Consider the following 21,035-nt stretch of genomic DNA (forward strand, 5'->3'; position numbering starts at 1 on the left):
TTAAGAAATTCACAACTCTGTAAAGATCCTGAAGCTACTTCAAAGAATATTGGACTTCTTTGGCTAGAATGATGCCTCATGGCTTAAGGCCACTTGATATCCTCCCAGAAGTTAACTTTAGTTACTAGCACTTAATGGAATGGCTTACAGCTGCCTGTAATATCAGCTCCTGGAGCTCCAACACATATATCTGGATGAATTCCTACCCTTAGGCATTTGTCATGGTAGTATTCCACTTGAAATGTAAAAGTCTTTGTCTCTGTCTCTGTCTCTGCCTCTCTCTGTCTCTGTCCCTTTCTACCTCTCTGTCTCTACATGTATTTATATATAAATTGTGTATCTTATCAATGTGTGGGAGATTATATAGACACTTTCAATCTTATAACAAAACAATAATAAAACATGTTTAGTGCTTCATGGAACATCAGTGTCTTAAGAATCTATTTCCAAAACCTCAAGCTCTCCAAAGGTTTTAATCTAAATGTTTGGCAGAGTTTCTGTCATTTGTAGAAGTGAAAGGTCCACTTCTAAGTTCAGTGATGATATTTGGGGATTTTCCACATAGATTTTCTAATTTGATACTCAACAAATACAGTAGCTCTCTGTTAGTGGCTATGTTTGTGTGAATGTTCATATCTGTATATGTGTCTCTCTCTGTGCATATTTTGCTAGAAACTAAACCTAGGGCTTTTCATATGTTAAGCCCAAAATCTACCTTTGAACTCTTGCCTAGCTCTAATGTAGAAGACTTATTTTGAAGAGAGTGATACCAGAGTCCAGGACATTTAAAATGCCAAAAGCCATTATTTTGAAAAAGCTGCTTCAGAAGACAGATCTTAACATGGTTGATAATATTTTTGTTCCATGGTCCAAGCATGGGGTTCTGGATTGAAATAAGTTCTCCTAAACGTAGGTTAAAATTCTAAGCAACAACACCTTAAAAATAGATTTTACTGAAAAGAAGAATTTTTAAATATGTTTAATATTTGATATATAAGTGGATATAATTCTATGTAGAGTTGTAATGGAAATGAAGAGTAATATTTGAAAACGACAGAGGCTATTTTATGGAAACAGGAAATATCTAACAAACAAGAAGAGGGGACTACAAAATAAATCAACCTTGATGTAAATTTGAGACTTAAGGGAAATTAAAATATACTATGAAGACGATGAAAAAACAAAAGACAGAACTTCTAAAACAAAAATTAGGAGCAATTAAAATAAACATTTCTAGGAAAGAGTTAAACTCTAGGATACAGTGACTGAAAGAGAATGAAGGTGTGTATGATGCAAGTAATGTCAGGACATCAAAAATGATAACAGGAGGTAGAAAGAGTAGTGAATGTTTTATAACTTAGATATTGGGCATCAGAAACCAAGACTATACAAGCATCTACTGTATAGTCCCTAAAGTGTAAACACTCTAGCACCTCTCTGGTGGCCTACCCAACTGTTTTATACTGCTCCCTATTTGCCTTTTCTGCTATTATCTCAAAACATTGAATAGTGACAGACATGCACTCCCACAAACACATGCCAAATGACAATGTTTTCTCAATCCTTGCATTGTTATTTTATTTTTAAAAAAGAACTGAACACATGCCACAGAAAATGTGGATCTTGGTGACTTGACCTCTCTCTTTCATTATGGACCTGTTTGCAACATACCTCTAAGATCTTCTAAATAGTCTTAAAATTTCAAAAAACAATCAGTATTTCAATGTATTTTCCACCGCAGAAGTATTAAATTGTGTTTCTTCCTTTTTGTGAGATAAGCCTTTTATAGGTTCTCATGAAAGAAAGTATTTTTTTCAGGAATACATACAATATTTTATATTTGACAATTTTTATTCTTGGACAGTTGATGTTACTATATATAATATACTGAAAACATCCTTTCTGCCAGGGTTTTAGTTTTTCTTTCCCATTCTGGCAAAACCATAAAAGAGTAATAGTTTATATGCAATAGAGTTACTTTTAATTAAGGTCTCTCTATTATAATATTTTAAAATTTTTGTCAAAATGATCATTCATTCATAGGTGGGTTTGAAGGAGTATATGCATGTTTATTTGTAGGTTCATGTATTCCATGACATGAGTATTGGTCTAGGCTACTTAAGTGCTTTCCACTCATAGAAAAGAACATTAACCCCAGTGCTATCACTGAAGTTTAAAGTCATTAACGTTTTTATCCATATATTTTTATTACTGCTATTTTTAAAATTAAGATGTAAAACAACGGGCTTCTTCATAGAAACTTCATATTGCTATGTTATTAGTTATCTTTCTCCTTTTCCCTCCCTGTTGGCCTGATGATCTCCCATTGACTTCTTCCATCCTTCTTTGAGTACTTCCACCACATTTGTACTATTTCATTAGTTCACCTCATGGGAATGCCATCATTGTAGCTTGAAGGTGTATAGCTGAATTCTCATTTATCTGTCCCCTTGGATAGCATGCAATGCCATAAACTATAGTCTGTAGGAATGTAAGCAAATGTTCTATATCTCTGTGTTCAATAAACTGTGTAATTGTTGGCTTTAGCAATAGATCATCAATGTCAGTTTGTGGAAAAAAACAAGTAGCCTTGGCAAAGCCTGGCTTGTTTGTGGGTTCCCATAGCACCACTTTAACACGATAAATTTTACTTCAATAATCTTTCTTGCAAGTTTCATGATTTCATTTTTCTTTGTGGAAGAATACAATTTCACTTCATTTATATGTTGCATTTGATCTATTCATAATGTGTCAGTGAACATGTTGTCTGACCCCATTTCTTAGTTGTTGTGAAGCATACAGAATAAATACAAATATGAAGACATCTTTATAGGAGAACATGGAGTCCTTTGAGCATATGTATAGTAGTAAAAAAGCTGGATCATATGTTAACTACATTTTTAATTTTTGAGAAGTTTTCATACTGACTTCTGCTTAACTGTGCCACTTCACATGTTCACCATAATAAAGAATTATCCCTCTGGATCCACTTCCTTACCTTCATTTCTTCTAATTTTTCTCTTTAATGTTAATTATTTTAACTGAGGTAAATAGAATATAGAAATAATTTGAATTTTCTTGCTGAATAAGGATATCGAGCCCTTCAAAAACTAAGTACTGACATGTATTTATCATTTTGAAAACTCTTTAGAAGATAATTAATGTTTAATATTGTTTGGGTTTCCCTATCTGATGTTCTGGTGTATATTTGATGAAATGTGTTTTCCTCTCATTTCTTCTTAGGGGCCAGAGTTCCTTACAAATGATGAAAAGTGCATAATTGTTAAACTAATGATTTAATGCATTGTTAGAAGCCTAGATTCTAAATATAATTATAACACATTGTTTTACATAGCATTAGTTTTGTGACTGCGTGCAGAAAATGGGGAAAAACGTTAATGTCACTGAGGAGCACAGTGTCATAAAGAAAACCACTATCCAAAGACTATATATACATGGACTGACCCAGGACTCCAGCTGCATATGTAGCAGAGGATAGCCTTGCTGTACCAATGGATGGAGAAGCCCTTGGTCCTGTCAAGGTTGGACCCCCATTGTAGGGGAATGTTGGGGGAGAAAGGAAGTGGACGGAGAGTGAAACACCCTTATAGAAGAAAGGAAGGGGAGGGGATGGGAGCTTATGTCCAGGAAACCAGGAAAGGGAATAAGATTTGAAATGTAAATAAAAAATATGCAATAAAAAATTTAAAAATTAAGTAATTACAGTTTCTCCCTTAAGATTCTAATTTGTCAACCCAAGATGTTGGGTCTGATAAGAAATAATAATGTATGTTTATCTTTTTTCCAATCAAGGACTTCCATGTTAATTTTCTAAATCCTCAGTCATGTCGCAATATTCTAACTTGTTAATTTTGAATAAGTAATAGCTAAAATGTCTATGTTACCATACGGAAACTTCTTACTGTTCCTATATTTCTTTGAATCCATTCTGAAGACTGTAGAGTATTCTATCTAGTATATGGATCTGCTTGTGTAACTTTTCCAATTAACAAACTTTGACAGTCATAATTTTATGCAGAGTAAGGCATGAATTAATCATTATTAGCGAAGATACTTCAAAAGCAATCCCTAATTCAAACTTCCAGCCTCAATTACGTTTCTCTCTACTTTATTCTGTGTGCTAGAATATCAAGTTCATCAATATCAAATCTCCTGACAGCCCAGGGCAGTCCCACACTTTTAAACAGCTCTTTATTAGATGAGACATTTCACATCATAAATTGATTTAATTAAATATATACTTTAGTGAGTTAGTATATTCACAAAGAAGTATAACCCCTCTAACTATCTAATTGGAAAACATTATCTCACCACATCCAGATTCTCTTCTAGCTTCTTTATTTAGACAGAACTATTATCCTTTCCACCTTCGTGGTTCTATTAGACAATACATTTCTCAAAAAATATTCATGCTACCTTCCCCTCTGTGTCTAGCGTCCCATAATTAGCTGAAGATTTTAAAGTTTAATCTCCTTTATTAAACTTTATTTTAATTTTATATTTATTTATTTATTTATTTATTTTTATTTATTTATTTATTATGATAAAGCATACAAGAAGAGGGCACCAGATCTCATTGTAGACGGTTGTGAGCCACCACATGGTTGCTGGGAATTGAACTCAGGACCTCTGGAAGAGGACACAGTGCTCTTAAACTCTGAGTTACCTCTCCAGCCCCAAGTTTAATCTCTTTTACACAACATATTTACATGCAAATCGTTTTTTCTTGCTGAATAACATATTCATTTATCTGTCATTTTGTTTGATTCATCAATTATTAAATATTTAGAGTTTTTGTACTTTCTCTAATTTGTCAAGAAAATACTTTTCTTAACATTTTTCTATATTTATTTTCTAGTTTTCTTCTTTAAAATATCACATAAACAAACCAGAAGTGGATATTGTAGATCATATAATGAAATTTTACTTAAATATTTGAGAAACCAATTACCAATTTTCTAAAATATCTACCGTATTTTGTGTTTATTCATAACAAAAATGGTTTTAATTCTTTTTATATTTTATAACTCTTCTTAGCACACAGGCGGCCTTATATAGCAGTTGCCCATTGAAGGTGAAAGTGCCATTAATTGATTGTTTAATGATATCTTATTTTGTTTTGTCATTCTTTTTTGTTTTTACTTAAAATATATTCATTTATTTATATACCAAACACTGCCTCCTCTCACTCTCCCGACCTTCATCTCTCCCGCTCTACCCTGAGAGAGCGAACACCCTTCCTCCACTCCTATGGGTATCCCTAAACCCTGGAGCTTCTAGACTCTAAGTCTCTTGCACTGAATCTAGTCAACACACAATACAGGGTTTTGAACTTAGGTCTTTTGCTTTATAAAAGAACTGTGGTCCTTTTAGAAGTCTTAATATAAAATATACTTTTCCTAAATAGAGATAGCTGACAATTGACTATCTGACCAAGTAGGCTTTAAAATTGTAATTTTATTTTCTCCCTCCTCCTTTTAAATGTTTGGGAGTGCAATCATGTACCACTATGTCTAGCCAAAGATCTCATTTATGCTAGCATGGACCTTCATCATATGATATGCCTCTGGAACCTAATTACATCTTTTTAGTTGCCTATTTAATATTGCCACATTGGTCCTTAAGTTTTCATATCTAAGTTTTGGAAGACATTTAAACAAAAGCATTTGTGAATGATAAATTTGCTGCTAGGTTCATGTCTTTTTAGTTCATGTTTTCTTTTATTATCTTCATCATTGTAAATTTTAGTAACTTTTAAATTAGAAAGTTTGATTCCATCACCTCTTTTCTTTTTTCTTAAGTAAAATTATTCCAGATCCCATTTAGAAGGGTCATAAATGAGCACACACATTTTATTTCTTATCTTGGATATAAAATTTTGTATATTTAACCAGTATTAATATATTACTTATATATTAGTTTTTAGTCATACTCTATATGAGGTCAAGGAAGTTCATTGATATTTACTAATTTCATGTTTGTACAAATTTGCAAAAAATTTTTTAACTTTTTAGAGTTGTCTTTAGTTTATGTTTATGGATACTTAGATAAACCTTTTATTCTATTCTGACTAGTGTACTTACATATCAATTAATTTCCTTTTCTTAAGTAACATTCACTTATATGATATATTATGCTTATATGTACCAAAACTCTTAATACACTGCTAGATGGAGTTTGATATATTTTATTGGATTATTTTGTATAACTATTCAGATATAGTATTAGTATGTAGTTTCTAGTTTACCTTAGTGTTGGAATAATATATAATTACAAAATAAACTGACAAAACTTTCTTTAAATATTATATTAAAGTCATCAGTGAAGGCTGTGTTCTGGGTTTTAATTTACACTTCATTAGAGGTCAACATATGAGATTAATTAAATAATATCAAATCTAGCAAAAGGAATTGAATGTCTTATGTAAGGGACCACCATGCACGAAAGCATGTTCATGAGCCATTTCCAAGCTCAAAAATTTTGTATTTTTACTCAGTGGTAGGTCTTCTTTATAAAATTGCCAGTGTGTTCTGCATATATTTGGGCTGTTCTCAAAAACATGTTCACTATCTTAATGAGCTCTCAAGAGGCACCAAAGTTAGGAAGGTTTCTCATTTACTGGGCTCACAGAAGTTTCAAGAATTCATTACAGAGCTACATCATATGGATACATGCTTCATATGAACCTACTTTGGTTGGAAATTGTACACAGGATTCAAAGCTTATTCCCAAACGCATATTATCAACAAAATGTACTCAGGATCAATAACTTGATTATATAGTGGATCACCATTATCTTAGACTTATTAAAGATCATTTAAAACAGGTTCATAGATAGAGAAAATATTTCACAATATTATCTTAGATTTTATTATGTGGATACTGTGGGATGCAAGTTTTGGTTGGTGTTGGAGTAAATATTTTAGTTGCTGAGATAGAATGACTGGCATAATTATTGATAGAGAATTGAAAACTAACTTAATTTCTATGTTTTTCTTTTTCTTTCCCTTTTTTAAAAAATCAGTGCTTAATTTGTAGCCCCGACATTCAATTAACCCTTAATTAAGGTCATTTTTTTACCTGCAAGGATGACATTGTTACCAATTCTATGTCCCTCTGTCCTCTTCATGATTATTTTAAAACCCTCATAAAAATATCAAGCTGGTCTCACTGAATGTCATTTAGATTTTTTCTTAAGATAGTTTGTATCTAGTGTATATTATTTTCATTGTCTTACAGTTTAAGTGTTCCTCATAATTTGAAGTGTTGTATGGATCTAAGAGTGATAACTAAACTGTGAAAGTATTTTAAATTTTGAATGTTTATATTTTCCTAATATATTAGTATGAAATTAAACAGATTTAGGCTAGAAGCATCAACATCCAACCAGTCACATGTTCTTGAGGGTTGATATACCATTAATAATACAACATAAAGTTGAAAATTCTGATGTTTCAGTGGATAAGAGAATTAAACACAACAAAAATAAGTGCAATTGCTACATGTGATGAAAATACAACTTAAATCAAATTACCATAACCTATTTAAGATGTTCATAATTCCTTGCTTGAATATATTCTTTCAATTATTGATAGAGGATCAATCTCTCCTTATAATTCATGTATGAGATTTTCTTTTTTGTTTTTTAATTAGTGCTTCATTGTATTTGAAACCCTGACATTGAATTAACACATAATTAATGTCATTTTGCTATAATTCAGGATGATTTTATTAACAAATCACTGTCCCTCTAAATTCTTTAATTTTTATTTTTCGAGTATTTTTTATTTGCATTTCAAATGATATCACCTTACTCGGTTTCCTGTCCATAACCCACTTATCCCCTCACCTCCTCCCTTTCTTAATGAGAATGTTCCCCCTTTCCAACTAACCACCGTTCCTGTATCCGTGACCTGATATTTCCCTATACTGGGGGGGTGCAGCCATGGCAGGACCAATGATTCTCCTCCCATTGGTGCCCAACTAAGCCATCCTCTGCTACATATGCAGAGGGACCCATGGATATGTCCATGTGTACTCACTGGGTAGTGATTTAGTCTTTGGGAGCTCTGATTGGTTGTTATTGTTGTTCTTATGGAGTTTCAAACCCCTTCAGTTCCTTCAATCCTTTCTTGAACACCTCCAACGGGTGATCCTGTTCTCAGTTCAATGGTTGGGTATTAGCATTTTTCTCTGTATTTGTCATGCTCTGGCAGAAACTCTCAGGAGACAGCTATATCAGACTCCTGTCAGCATGTGCTCCTTGGCATCAGCAATATTATTTTGGTTTGTTGGCTTGTGTATGGGCTTAATCCATAGGTGGGGCAGGCTCTGAATGGCTATTCCTTGAGTCTCTACTACAAACTTTGTCTCCATATCTCATCCTATGAATATTTTTGTACCCCCAGTTAAGAAAGACTGAAGCATCTGAACTTTGGTCATCCTTCTTCTTGCGCTTCATGTGGTCTGTGGATTGAATTTTGGGAAATTCACATTTTGGGCTAATATCTACATATCAATTATTACATAACATGTGTGATTTTTTTTTGTGATTGGGTTACCTCACTCAGGGTGATATTTTCTAGTTCCATCCATTTGTCTATGAATTTCATAAAGTCATTGTTTTTGATAGCTGAGTAGTACTCCATTGTGTAGATGTACCAAATTTTCTGTATCCATTCCTCTGTTGAAGGATTTTTTGGGTGGTTTCCAGCTTCTGACTATTATAAATAAGTTGCTATGAACATAGTAGAGCATGTGTCCTTGTTATATTTTAGAACATCTTTTGGTTATATGTCCATAAGTGATATAGCTGGGTCCTCAAGTAGTTCTATATACAATTTTCTGAGGAAGCTCCAGACTGATTTCCAGAGTGGTTGAACCAGCTTGCAATCCCACCAACAATAGAGAAGCATTCCTCTTTCTCCACATCCTCACCAGCATTTGCTGTCACCTGAGCTTTTTATCTTAACCATTCTGACTGGTTTGTAATCGAATCTCTGGGTTGGTTTGATTTGCATTTCCCTGATGACTAATGACGTTGAACATATCTTTAAGTACTTCTCAGCCATTCAATAGTCCTCAGCAAAGGATTCTTTGTATAGCTCTGTACTCAATTTTTAATAGGATTATTTGACTCTCTGAAGTCTACCTTCTTGAGTTCTTTGTATATTTTGGATATTAGCCCTCTATTGGATGATAAGATTGATAAAGATCTTTGTCCTAATGACAGTGTTCTATGCCTTACAGGAGCTTTGAAGTTTTATGAGGTCCCATTTGTTGATTCTTGATCGTAGAGCATAAGCCATTGAATATTTTCCCAGTACTCATGTATGCTAAGCTCTTCTCCACCTTTTCTTCTATTAGTTTGAGAGTCTCTGGTTTTATGTCCAGGTCCTTGATGCACTTGTCCTTGAACTTTGTACATGGTTGTAACTATGTGTCTTCGATTAACATTCTTCTACATGCTGACCTCCAGTTGAACATGCGCCATTTCTTGAAAATGCTATCTTTTTTCCATTGGATGGTTTTAGCTCCCTTGTCAAGGGTCAAGTAACCATAGGTGTGTGAGTTCATTTCTGGGCCTTCAATACTATTCCATTGATCTATCTACCTGCCTCTCTACCAATGCCATACAGTTATACAGTTTTTAATCATTATTGCTCTGTAATACAGGTTGAGGTAAGGGATGGTGATTCACCAAAAAAGTTCTTTCATTATTGAGATAGTTTTATTATTCTGGGGTTTGTTTGTTTTTTTTTGGGGTTTTTTTTTTTTTTTTTTTTTGCTCTTCCAAATCAATTAAAATTGCTTTTTAACTCTATGAAGAATTGAGTTGGAATTTGAATGAAACTGCATTGAATCTGAAGATTATTTTTGGTAAAATGGCTATTTTTCTTAAAATCACCCTGCCAATCCATGATCATTGGAGATTTTTTCATTTTCTGATATCTTCATATAGTTTTTCTCCATATAGTTTTGATGTTGGTTACTGATTAGCTGTATACTGTTTTGACTATGTTTAGGGTATGGGACCTTGAATTCTGATCTTTCCAAGTCTTTAGCATGAAGGAGATATTGAATTTTGTCAAATAATTTCTAGCATCATGAGATAGATGATCATGTTTTTTTTTTTCCTTTGATTGTTTATGTAGTAGATAACATTGATGGATTTCTATGTATTGATCCATCCCTGCATCCGTGGGATGATGTCTACTTGACCATGATGGATGATCATTTTGATGTTTTTGGATTCATTTTGCAAGAATTTTAATGTGTATTTCGACGTAGATATTCATAAGGGAAATTGGTCAGAAGTTCTCTTTTTTTGTTGGGTCTTTGTGTGGTTTAGGTTTGAGCATAATTGTTGCTTCATAGAAGGAATTTGGTAGTGTTCCTTCTGTTTCTATTGTGGAACTCCTTGGACAGTACTGATATTAGGTCTTGCGAAGGGCTGACATATAATTTCCACTAAACCCATCTGGTCCTGTGCTGTTTTTGGGTTGTAAGATTTTTAATAACGCTTTATTTCTTTTTATGAGTTGGGGATTGTTTAGGTGGGTTTATCTGTCTTGATTTAACTTTGGTACCTGGCATCTATCCGGAAAATTGTTTATTTCACACAGATTTTAAGTTTTGTTGAATTTTAGCTTTTGTAGTAGGATCTGATGGGGTTTCTTTTTTTTTCAAATTATGTTGTTATGTCTCCTTTTATTTGATCTTGATCTTAATTTGGATATTGTCTTTTTGGTGCCCCCATGGTGAGTCTGGCTAAGAGCGATATTTTTGCCGATTTTCTCAAGGAATCCACCTTGGTTTTTGATTCATTGTATAGCAATTTTTTATATTAATTGATTTTAGCCCTGTTTGATTATATCCTGCCTTCTACCCTCTTGGGTGTATTTCTTTTGTTCTAGAGCTTTAGATGTACTATCAGGTTGCTAGTGTATGCCTCTCCAGTTTCTTTTGAATCAATCAGAGCTTTGAGTTTTCCCTTTAGTACTGCTTTTTATTGTGTCCCATAAGTTTAGATTTGTTGTGCTCCATTATCATTAAATTTAAAAAAGTCTTTAATTTTTTTTTCTTATTTCTTCCTTGAATGTTATCATTGAGTGGATCATTGTTCGAACTTCCCATGTGTACATAGACTTTTTTTCATTTTTGTTATTGATATTATTGAATACCAACCTTAGGCCTGTGTGTGAAATTGATAAGACACATGGTATTATTTTTAATCTTTCTGTATATTTTGAGGCCTGTTTTGTGTCCATTATATGGTCTATTTTGAAGAAGGTACAATAAGGTGCTAAGGAAAGTTTTTATTTTTTGTTTTAGGGATAAATGTTCTATAGATGTCTGTTAAATCAATTGATTTATAAACTTCTCTGTTAGTTTTTATGTCTCTGCTTTAGTTTTTTTCCATGATATGTCCATTGATGAGAGGGGAGGGTGTTGAAGTCTCCCACCAATTACTAGGGTGAGGTGCAATGTTTGATTTGAACCTTTAGCAAGGTTTCTTTTTAAAAAATGTAGGTCCCTGTATTTGGGGCATAGATATTTAGGATTGAGACTTCATCTTGGCATTTTTCCTTTGATGAATGAGAAGTGTCCTTCCTTATCTTTTTGATGACTTTTAGTTTAATATTGATTTTATCTGATGTTAGGATGGTTACTCCATCTTGCTTCTTCTGACCATTTGCTTGGAAAGTTGTTTTCCAGCCTTTCACTCTGAGGTAGTGTCTGTCTTTGTCTCTGAGGTGTGTTTCCTGTAGGCAGCAGAATGCAGGGTCCTTGTTGCATATCCAGTTTGTTAATCTATGTCTTTTTATTGGGGAGTTGAGGCCATTGATGTTGAGAGATATTAAGGAATAATGATTATTGCTTCCTGTTAAATTCATATTTGGATGTGAGGTTATGTTTGTGTGCTTTTCTTCTCTTTGTTTTGTTGCCAAGACGTTTAGTTTCTTGCTTCTTCTAGGGTATAGCTTGCCTCCTTATGTTGTGCTTTACCATTTATTATCCTTTGTAGTGCTGGATTTGTAGAAAGATATTGTGTAAATTTGGTTTTGTCATGGAATATCTTGGTTTCTCCATCTATGTTAATTGAGAGTTTTGCACGATACAGTAACCTGGGCTGGCATTTGTGTTCTCTTAGGGTCTGTATGACATCAGTCCAGGATCTTCTGGCCTTCATAGTTTCTGGTGTGATTCTGATAGGTCTGCCTTTATATGTTACTTGACCTTTTTCCCTTACTGCTTTTAATATTCTTTCTTTATTTTGTGCGTTTGGTGTTTTGACTATTATGTGTGACAGGAGGTGTTTCTTTTCTGGTCCAATCTATTTGGAGTTCTGTAGGCTTCTTGTATGCCTATGGGTATCTCTCTTTTTAGGTTAGGGAAGTTTTCTTCTATGATTTTGTTGAAGATATTTACTGGTCCTTAGAGCTGGGAGTCTTCACTCTCTTCTATATCTATTATCCTTTGGTTTGATCTTCTCATTGAGTCCTGGATTTCCTGTATGTTTTGGACCAGTAGCTTTTTCCGCTTTACATTATCTTTGACAGTTGAGTCAATGATTTCTATGGAATCTTCTGCTCCTGAGATTCTCTCTTCCATCTCTTGTATTCTGTTGGTGAACCTAAATGTCTAAGCTCCTTGTCTCTTCTTTTGGTTTTCTATATCAGGGTTGTTTCCATGTGTTCTTTCTTGATTGCTTCTATTTCCATTTTAATTCCTTCAACTGTTTGATTGTGTTTTCCTGGAATTCTTTCAGAGTTTTTTGTGACTCCTCTCTGTAGGCTTCTACTTGTTCTCTAAGGGAGTTCTTCACGTCTTTCTTGAAGTCCTCCAGCATCATGATCAAATATGATTTGAAACTAGATCTTGCTTTTCTGGTGTGTTTGGATATTCCATATTTGTTTTGGTGGGAGAATTGGGCTCCGATGATGGCATGTAGTCTTGGTTTCTGTTGCTTGGGTTCCTGCGCTTGCCTCTCGCCACCAGATTATCTGTAGTGTTACTTTGTTCTGCTATTTCTGACAGTGGCTAGACTGTCCTATAAGCCTGTGTGTCAGGAGTGCTGTAGACCTGTTTTCCTGTTTTCTTTCAGCCAGTTATGGTTACAGAGTGTTCTGCTTTGGGGATGTGTTTTTCCTCTCTGGTCTCCAGCTGTTCCTGTGGGCCTGTGTCTTGGGATTCACCAGGCAGGTCACTTGCAGCAGAAAAGTTGGTCTTACCCATCGTCCCGAGGCTCAAGTTTGCTCGTGGGGTGCTGCTTATGTGCTCTCTGCAGTCGCAGCAACATGGAAGATCTGTGCTACACTTGCAGGAGCTACAGTTCACCAGCAGTCAAGCTGACGTTTCGTGTTTTCCTCTGGACTCCAAGATGTGTGCATAGTGTCTCTTCTGGTTTCCCAGGTGTGTCTGCCTCTCTGAAGGTTTAGCTCTCCCTCCCACGGTATTTGGGTGCAGAGAAATGTTTATCTGGTCTGTTCCTTCAGGTTCCGGAGGTGTCTTAGGCGCAGGGGTCCTTCTGCTCCTGGGCCCTCCTCCAAGGGAACCCAGAGGCCGTATACAGTTTCCTCTTGGGCCAGGGATGTGGGCAGGGGTGGGCAGTGTTGGTGGTCTCTTCTGCTCTGCAGCCTCAGGAGTGCCCACCTGATCAGGTGGTGAGGTCTCTCTCCCACCGGGTCTGGGAGCAGAGAGCTGCTGCGGGCCGGGATTCGCGGGTTTGGGACTCCAGGTAAACACAGGAAGTGCCTGGTCCTAGAGGAATTCTGCCTCTGTGTGTCCCGAGTTCACCAGGCAGGTCACTTGCAGCAGTAAAGTTGGTCTTACCTGTGGTCCCGAGGCTCAAGTTCGCTCGTGGGGTGCTGCCCACGAGCTCTCTGCAGCAGCAGCATGATGGTAAATTTGATTTATACCAACCCTTGAAATTAAATACATTTAAAATATATGAATATGTCTATAGTCTCACATTGGAAAAGGTTGCTACCATCTCATTAATATTACCCATACACGTTCTGTACAAGGATTAAAAGTTCATACCATTTTAAATTTCCTCATTCAAAAATACATATTAAAACATATTACATTATATATGCCAAGAAAAATTATTATAAGACATCCTTGCCCTTGGAAATTATAATTTTTGAGAGAGGTAAAATAAAACAAAATATTTCAGTGGAAATATGTAGAAAAGTCACAGCAACAACAAAACCAAAGTCTATGGTGTCAAACTTTCTCATCTGAAATATTCGTTGAAATGCTTTGAATATTTACTTATCCATCAAAGCTCATTTTTAATTAATCCCCAATGCAATATTGTAAAGTAGTCCAGATTTTGCAAGATCATTAAGTTGTGTGGAGACTATCCTCTGGAGTGGAATGAAAGACTGGGAGTGGGTAAAAAAATCTTTTTCATTTCACCAGGACATATCATTTAAGCATTGAATTTGCAGGGGAAAACTAATTCACTTTAGGTTTTATTCATTTAACTTTTCTGAAATTTATAGATAGGTGCATGTAAAAAAATAAAGGGTAAGGTGATAGGATGGGGCAGAATAAAAATTCAATGAAAGAAAAAAATAAAAGCTCCAAAACCTGGATTTCATAAATACAAAATAGACTGCTTTTATCCAATTGGAAGGAAATATCACTTTGGATATAAAATTTTCAAGTAGTTATGTTTAATCAAAAATTAATTAATATTAGTTCAACTGAAAAATGTTTACCTCTGTGAGCCAATGAAATGTTGTAATACCACAGTCCCTAAGATAATTCTTTAAACATTGAAAATACTTTAAGGAAGGGTGATTGAAATTGCAATCTCATGAACTATACCCACTAATAATAATACTTAGTAGAACTTAATTAAGTAAATATATTTCTGAAACTCATTGAGTGCTTTCTGCTATATAGAAAATTTACAAGCAGTTTTCCATTGAGCCATTTTTTAAGAGAAAATGATAACTTTATATCATTTATTTGGGTCACTTTCATAGTCAATTAAATGTATTTGTTATGTCCGTGCTATTACTATTCTTCTAAAAGCAATAATGATTAATTTGAATTTTATCAAATAATGGTTTCATCTCAAGGAAGACTTTTTAATCTTCAAAGAAAAACAAAGAATACTCATGAACACTAATTATATCTAATTGCATATTTTATATACATTTGAATTTTCTGAAAATATAAAAAAAGTTTGAAAAATGTGAAACAAGCCAACAGTAGATAACAATTCTCTTTGTAGAGCAAAGATAACAGGATGGGACTGCTGTGCTCTGAGCTTGGGATTCCGAAGTATTCATTATGAGCCTACAGTCCAAAATTTTACTGTATTTTTACCATGTGCAGTTTCATTTATCTTTAAAAGATTTTATAGATCTAATACTCATTATGAATGACTGGATTTATTTGGAAAAATATTTATGATTATGTCATCAAGTAAGAAAATGAATCATTTACATGGATTCTAGCTCATTTAGACCACATTTTTATAAGCAGAAGATATTTGAGGCAACACAGTTGGTAGAGTAGAAATAAGAAACAAATCCTTGTTTCTAAGTGGTCTATAACATAAAAAGCAAGAAAATAGCTCATTAGTAAGGTGTGTGACTGGGAGAATACACCAATGTTTTGTAGGCAAAAAGATACCTAGAGAGAGCCAGAGAGCCTTCACCTTGGAACTGAGAATGGAAAAGTGTGTAAAGCTCTTATCCTACAATGCATCCAGTGAATGTGGTAGAAAGAAAAATAAATATAATGGGAAATTTGAAAATACGTGGTAGAGAAAATTGTTGCAGAAGTAGATTTAGAATAGAAATATTCTTAGCTTAGCTAAGCTTAATAGCTTAATAGCTAAGTTTAGCTTAGCTGACCTATGAGCTATCTAGTATACATAGTAGATACTTATCAATATGAAAGTGTCATGCTTTAATAATAAAAACATTTGGATAATATCATATCAAGTGTGCTGCTCTGAGAAGCAAGTTTCTACATTTTCCTTTTCTTTGCAATTAACCACAGCTAATGTTATTTTATCACAACCACCATCTACCCTGCCTTAGTGTTACCATGACTGTAAGGAGACATCATGACCAAAAGCAACCAGGGAAAGAAAGTCTGAATTTTACTTCCAGTCCTATATAATATTCCAGTCCTTTATATCATTAAAGGTATTCAAGATAAGAACTAAAATGGGACAGGGACCTAGAGGCAGAAGCTGGTGTAGAGGCCATGGAGGAATGGTGCTTATTTACTTGTGACCCATGGCTTGTAGAGCCTGCTTTCTTATGGAAACCAGCACAGGAATAGCATCATCCAAAATGGGCTGGGGCCTCTTCCATCAATTGTCAATTAATAAAATGCTTTATAGGCTTATCTATAGTCTGATCTTATGGGGTCATTTTGTCAATTAAGGCTCCCTCTTCTCTCATTACTCTAGCTTATGTTAAGTTGAAATAAAACTGGTCAGTACAACAGACCTCTTGTCAACTTGACACATAAACATATCATTTTTCATTTAAAAGGTATTCTTTCTCAATTTTTTCAAGATATCACAATATAAAACATAAATATCTGTACATGTCCCAAAGTCTCTACATATTGAAGCACAGTAAAGGTTCAATCTATTTTTAATATTCAAGCTCTTAAAAAAAACTCTTTTAAAAGTTCAAGTCACCCAACTGTGGGCTACTATAAAATCAAAATAAGTTTAAAAAATTTTAAAATATTTTTATTGGATATTTTATGTATTTATATTTCAAATGTTATCCCCTTTCCTGCCTCTCCAATCCCCCATCCCCCATACCCCTGCTTCAATGAAGATGCTCCCATTCCTACCTCAACACCCTGGCACTCCCCTACACTAGGGAAACAAGCCATCAGAGGACCAAAGGCTTCTCCCTATTTATGCCAGACAATGCTGTCTTCTGCTACATATGTGACTGGAGCATTGGGTCCCTTCATGTGTACTCATTGGTTTAGTCCCTGGGAGCTCTGGGGTCTCTGGTAAGTTGATGTTGTTCTTTGAATAGGTTGCAAACCCCTTCAGATTCTTTAGTCCTTTCTCTAACCCCTCCATCAGGGTCTCCGTGCTCAGCCTGGTGGTTAGCTGCAAGCATCCTCATCTGTATCAGTAAGGCTCTGGGCAGAACCTCTCAGACACCCATGTCAGGCTCCTGTCAGCAAGCACTTCTTGGCATCAGCAATAGTGACTTGGTTTGGTGACTGTATATGGGATGGATCATTTCAAGAGCAAAGAAGCAGAGCACAGTCACAATCAGATTAAAGCAAATTCAAAAACTCCAAGAGTGCGAATAATGTAATTTGCCATGATGGAGTTCCATTGAAATATGGATACTGAAAAATATATAGAGTTGGATTTAGGTGAAAGGTAGGCATTGTAGTGCCAGAAGCCAACTCTGGCATTCTAGTTCTCTCTTGAAGGTAGCATCTGCATGGGCATTAATGTTGCTTTTTTTTATATAATATAATAACCTATCTTGCTTCTGAGTTACTTTGCAGGTGTAGCTAGCCATCCTCTCAGTTCCTCTGAGGCCAGAAACTGCAGTCTCTGGTGTTTAACACCTCAGGGTGCTAAGTAAAGTAGCCTTTGTTCTTATCTCAGATTGCTAGTGAAAGTCCCTGGCAGGAAGCAAAAGGAGACACTTCAAAAAGTGATTTCAATTTTTATTTCTAAGTTCTTCTCTAAATGTTCTCTCAAAAAAAAATTCTCTCCTTCAAAATTCCTCCCTCTGCACTTTTTCCTCAATACTTACACATCCTCTACAGGTCAGTTACCATTGAAATTTTGTATAGATAAATGGGTCAATATTTATTTATTTATTTATTTATTTATTTATTTATTTATTTATTTATCTTCTTGTCCTTGCACCTATGGTAAATCATTAGTTCCCTTTTACGACCTTTGGTTAATTATTTTACGTTTTCTTGGAATGTGTTCTAAGTTGTAAATGCCTGCTTTTTTATCTCAGAAGCAATTACCTCAAGACACATGAAGACTGTCAAAGTTCTAACTGCTGTTTTTATATCAGAGAGGGTTTCCATAGCAGTCCAGCAATAAAGAGCTTAATAATTATTACTAGTATTATTTCTGGAATTCTTATAGAATAATCATTAAGAATTAAGAAATCATCTATTTGTCTATAGGGCATCACTACCAGACAGTATATATTTGTTGAACTTCAAAAGTATGCTCCAAAGTACAGGCTAATATCTAGTGATTGTTATGTACATTTAATAATAACAGCAAAAGCATATTAGTAGCTGGAATCTTTCTAAAGTTTCTAACTTAAAAATAACTCTTGGAGCTAATGACAGAAAATGAATACCTAGTTAGATTACTAGTGTTAAAAGAAACACATGTAAACATCTGTTTATAAAGTTCTCATTTAATTTATGATTTGAATTTATGTTCAAACCAATGGTGAACTTTTGAAATAGATATCATGTAATCTGTTCTCCAAAAACAAGATACAAAAACCTAGAAATTATGGCATTAGAATGCAAAAGGAGAGAGTCAATTTAGGAGGAAGAAGAGAACAGTGAGCAGAACATAGAAAGGAAGAGAGACAAAGGAAGAATGAAGAGAAAGCAGGGGGATCAGACAGGCTTCTCCTAACCAGGGAAAAGAACGAGGTTTTTCTTAACAGCAAGGCAACCTTGGTCTTAATAACAAGAACAAGGTTTTTTCTCACAAACTTGGGTTTAATTCATGTAGCAATAAAAAAGTAGATTTCCCTTTCTTTATGCAATAAAGCTTATTTTTGATCCAGAATGAGTGAGTTATTTGTACACTGACACTTGGGATTTTGTTCCATATGCATATGTAAATATGGATATGTGTGTAAGTATGTAAATATGAGATAAATAAAAGGATCCAACAGGTGTAAATGATGGTTGGTATATGAGTATGTGTGCATAAATGTGCATATAAATACATATGTGTTTATGCATATTTGCTTGTGTTAAGGTTTTCCGTTTGCAAATGTGACTCTTTACCTTCAAAAAGTTGCTCCATGAGGAATGCCGAATGGCTGAGAAACACCTAAAGAAATGTTCAACATCTTTAGTCATCAGGGAAATGAAAATCAAAACAACCCTGAGATTTCACCTCACACCAGTGAGAATGGCTAAGATCAAAAACTCAGGTGACAGCAAATGCTGGCGAGGATGTGGAGAAAGAGGAACACTCCTCCATTGTTGGTGGGATTGCTGACTGGTACAACCATTCTGGAAATCAGTCTGGAGGTTCCTCAGAAAATTGGACATTGAACTGCCTGAGGATCCAGCTATACCTCTCTTGGGCATATGCCCAAAAGATGCCCCAACATATAAAAAAAGACACGTGCTCCACTATGTTCATAGCAGCCTTATTTATAATAGCCAAGCTGGAAAAGAACCCAGATGCCCTTCAACAGAGGAATGGATACAGAAAATGTGGTACATCTACACAATGGAATATTACTCAGCTATAAAAACAACGACTTTATAAATTATAGGCAAATGGTTTGAAACTGGAAAAATATCATCCTGGTGAGCTAACAATCACAGAAAGACATACATGGTATGCACTCATTGATAAGTGGCTATTATTTAAAATGCCTGAATTACCTAGATGCCTAGAACAAATGAAACTCAAGACGGATGATCAAAATGTGATACTTCACTCCTTGTTTAAAGGGGAACAAGAATACCCTTGGCAGGAAGAGAGAGGCAAAAGATTAAAACAGAGACTGAAGGGACACCCATTCAGAGCCTGCCCCACATGTGGCCCATATATATACAGCCACCCAATTAGATAAGATGGATGAAGCAAAGAAGTGCAGAAGTGTAGATCGCTCCTGAGAGACACAGCCAGAATACAGAAAATACAGAGGCGAATGTCAGCAGCAAACCACTGAACTGAGAATAGGACCCCGTTGAAGGAATCAGAGAAAGAACTGGAAGAGCTTGAAGGGGCTCGAGACCCCATATGTACAACAATGCCAAGCAACCAGAGCTTCCAGGGACTAAGCCACCTAAAGACTATACATGGACTGACCCTGGACTCTGACCTCATAGGTAGCAATGAATATCCTAGTAAGAGCACCAGTGGAAGGGGAAGCCCTGGGTCCTGCTAAGACTGAACCCCCAGTGAACTAGACAGTTGGGGGGGGCGGCAATAGGGGAGGATGGGGAGGAACACCCATAAGGAAGGGGAGGAGGGAGGGGGATGTTTGCCCGGAAACCGGGACGAAAAAAGAAAAAAAGAAAAAAAGAAAAAAAGAAAATGGTATTCAGAACCCCCCCCCCCAAAAAAAAAAAAAGTTGCTCCAAACTTCCCTCCAGCTATCAAGAGGCAAGGTTTCTGGACAAGAAAGAAAGATGCCCTAGCAATTAATCCTTTACTTAATCCCAAGCTGTTAAGCAACAGGCCTGTAGCTTCTGGGAGCAAAAACAGGTAAATGCTATTTAAGGGCTGGAGAGATGTCTTAGTGGTTAAGAGAACTGACTGCTCTTCCAGAGGTCCTGAGTTCAAATCTCAGCAACCACATGGTGGCTCACAACCATTTGTAATGAGATTTTATGCCCTCTTCTGGTGTGTCTGTAAACAGCTACAGTGTATTCAGATAAATAAAATTAAATAAATCAATAAACCGTAAAAAAAAGAAAATAACCTTAACTGCTCCCAAGACCAAGTATTTCCTCACACCCATGCCTCCCCACCACCATCCCTCCTCACCCTGCCCCTCCCCAGCCCCCACCTCTCCTTATCCCCACCAATGCTCTTCTCCCTCTATGCTTCAGAGAGGACCCAGCTCTAGGCTAAGCTCTAGACAAAAATACAAGTTAAAATTATACAGTAAAGCAAAAGGAATAAAACAGCATGGACAGCATGGTATTGCTACAAAGCAGACACATAGTTAAATAGAACAGAATAAAAGATATACAAATGAAATACATATACAGCCAGTGCTCTGTTTCTCTGCAAAAAATGCCAAAATTAT

The sequence above is a fragment of the Rattus rattus genome, chromosome 1, assembly GCF_011064425.1.
Source record: "Rattus rattus isolate New Zealand chromosome 1, Rrattus_CSIRO_v1, whole genome shotgun sequence".
Classification (NCBI taxonomy): Eukaryota; Metazoa; Chordata; class Mammalia; order Rodentia; family Muridae; genus Rattus; species Rattus rattus.